Genomic DNA, 3,236 nt, shown 5'->3' with positions numbered 1-3,236 from the left:
GTTTTTATTTTCGGACCATTTCTGATCTTATAAACATGAAATGATGAGTTTAATGGAATTTGATGCTGAGAGTTCACTTTACTTATCAAGTATAGTTTCTGGAGAATGCATTGTTTGATGTTTAAACAACTCCAGAGACTCTGATGGAAATTTGCTGTGTGTCTTGAATACATTAAGGTGTGATGTTTATAGACTTTGTGCTGACTCTGCAAAGCTACAGCTGTAAGTTGTTTATGTCAAATGAAAAACTGAGAAAATGGAAATCTGACTGTGATCTTCTTTCTTTTGTCAGTGACTAAACAGCTGTTGATTCAGATTGATTCATCCTCATAGACCCATCTCACCCGGGTCACACTGTGTTTGAACTGCTGCCCTCGGGTTGACGTTACAGGACAGTTAAAACACTGACAAACAGGTTTAAAAAAACTGTTTTTAATCTAAAGCAATAACTGTTGACCTGACCCTGTAATAACTGCAACAACAAATTTTGAATGTAATATGAAAGGGAATCGGGCAATATTGATGGCAGCGTGTGAAATGTCTTGTGTGTGTTTATTATATGTTTTAGTTAGTTTTAGTACTAATTACTCATTTATTTTATTCTTTTATAAGCACCTTCTTTCTTTTTTTCAATTTCGTTGTACATATACAATAACAATTAAGGCTATTCTATTCTATTCTATTCTATTCTATTCTATTCTATTCTATTCTATTCTATTCTATTCATACTTTAAGTTTATGAGTTAACCTCTTAACAAGTTTTACATTTTCACAACTCACAAGACAATGTTATTAAAGTAATTATTCAACTTATATTCAGTTAACTCACATTTTTGGGCAGCAGGGGAACAGTCTAAAATGCATACTGTGTATAAACCCACTGTACACTATCATCTATATGCATCAAATGACAGATAGTCAACATAGTGGAGAATTTAGCAGCCAAACAGATATTTCCTTCAGAAGATGGTGGAGACCAAATCAGAGCTTAAAGACGGATAAATATTGGAGTAAGATTACTTGAGTGACCAGAAATCAAATCAAATGAATCAATGAGGGTAACATGTTCATCATAAAATCTGTAAACAGTCATAATGTGTCAAAATTGAGCTCATATCTTTTTTTAAAGTAGTTTCAAGTAGTTTCAAGTTCCCCAAGTGGCCAAAAAAACCTATTAATGCCATTTTCTAGTCTCTGCAGAGACAGACTCAGAAGATGATTCAAGTTCGTATTGCAACTATATGATCCTGAGCCAGGTCAAAAGATTTATGCCTTTTTTTTTTAAATACTCCTTCTTGTCTAGACTGGATTAGTAAAAAAAACAAAATCTCTGCTCAAAGATCTACTAAAGTCTTTCACTTCTCCTACAGCTGCACCTCCTCTGTAGTCTCATCTCATTACTTATATTATTATTATTCTAACTGTTACATGAAGTACAGCCATGAGAGAAACCCACACAGCGTTAGAATTACATTACTACTTATTAGTCATGTGTATTGTGGGTTATTTAGCATGCAGCAACATAAAAACATGTAATGAATAGTTGTTAACACACGATGATATAGTAGATTTAATACATGTAAACAATGTATTATATGTTTATATGCTTAGAAATGCTAAATAAAGGGGAAATAAAGTGTGTATTGTGTTGCGTTGTGACTGATTTTAGTGAGAGACGAATATCTTAACAGTGCTTAAGGCCTGATACAAAATCATTGTAGTTATGGCTGTAAAATGGAATAAAGTAGACTTATTGTGTGTGTAGCATGAGTGAAACATGAGCCATTACACAGCCCATGTATTCGGCTGTATTGATTCAAATTCGTTTCGCCGGAGGAGCGCGAGACGGACGAGTGAACAATGTGACTGAAAAGCTGTTAAAATACTGATTTATAGAAGTTATGAGCTTTGTAAAGCACAGTCTGTAAAAAAAAAACATCTCTCAGTGACACCCAGGAACAAACATTTCTAATAGATACTTACTCATAGCATACAGAGTGTCTCCCACCCCCCCCCCCACCCCCCAAATTATTCTTAGCAAAAAACAAGATATATATTTAAAAAAATGCACGAAAAGAACAAATGCGATTGTGTCTTCAAATAACAACGAGAGGACAAGATTTCCCTCAAGCTGCAGTTTCGTGGTAATTGATCCTCAGTGACATCGGTAATCTTGTTACTGTAGAGCTGCGGGCCATTTTGTAGTTTTAACACACACACACACACACACACACACACACACACACACACACACACACACACACACACACACACACACACACACACACACACACACACACACACACACACACACACACACACACACACACACACACATCTAATTCCTAGTCTTCTCATGGTCATGATGATCTGTCAGCTAAATGTGAGTGAAGCGTTCTGGGCTGAGGGGGCGGATTGAATTCTGTCACAGGGGGCAGAGCAGTAATGCACAGCGTTTTTTTGAGAAAGAAGGGGCAATCAATTGTGGCTTCTTGCCAGAGATATGGGCTGTTTATTCAGAGAGCAGAGGGGGGGAATAAGATAGGTCTTGAGATAAGGCTGGAGGAGGCACAAAAACACTCTGGGGTAATCAGATTTTCATATGTGGGATTTTTTATTTATTTATTTTTTTCAGAGGAAAGCGGTGTAAGAGTGAGCCGGTTTGACCTGAGTCTGTAATGCAATTTTCTTAATCTTAAAAAATTGAATTAAACTAAGACAAGTTTCAAATTGTGTCATGTTAATCCATCAGTCTTGTACAGTTTGTTACTTGAGTTGAACGACCAGATTGACACAGTTTTTTTTGGGGGGGCTTTTTGTCTTTATTTTGATAGTAGGTGGCAGAGAGAGAGAGAGAGAGAGAGAGAGAGAGAGAGAGAGAGAGAGAGAGAGACGGGGAATGACCTGCAGCATAAGTCCCCTGCTGGAATCGAACCAGGGACGCTGCTATAATGTAGCATGCACGGTAACCACTCAGCTACTAAGGCTCTCTGACACCGTTTATTTTTGTGGTTCTCATTGAGGAGATATTTTTTTTTTAATAGTCACATAAATAACATAATAAGCTCCGAGCTCTTTAAGTGTAGTTCACCCAACACCTTTAGCTAAGTCTCACAGGCACATTAATGTAGAACTGCTAAACAAACATCTGCAGCAGTGGTTTCCTATTAAAAAGTTCAGTTATTTCTAATTATTAAACACCTGAGAGCCAATCATTCATTTTTTACACTATTTAT

The sequence above is a fragment of the Scomber scombrus genome, chromosome 13, assembly GCF_963691925.1.
Source record: "Scomber scombrus chromosome 13, fScoSco1.1, whole genome shotgun sequence".
Taxonomy (NCBI): Eukaryota; Metazoa; Chordata; class Actinopteri; order Scombriformes; family Scombridae; genus Scomber; species Scomber scombrus.
The sequence above is the reverse complement of the archived record's forward strand: the minus strand, read 5'-3'. Positions refer to the sequence as shown.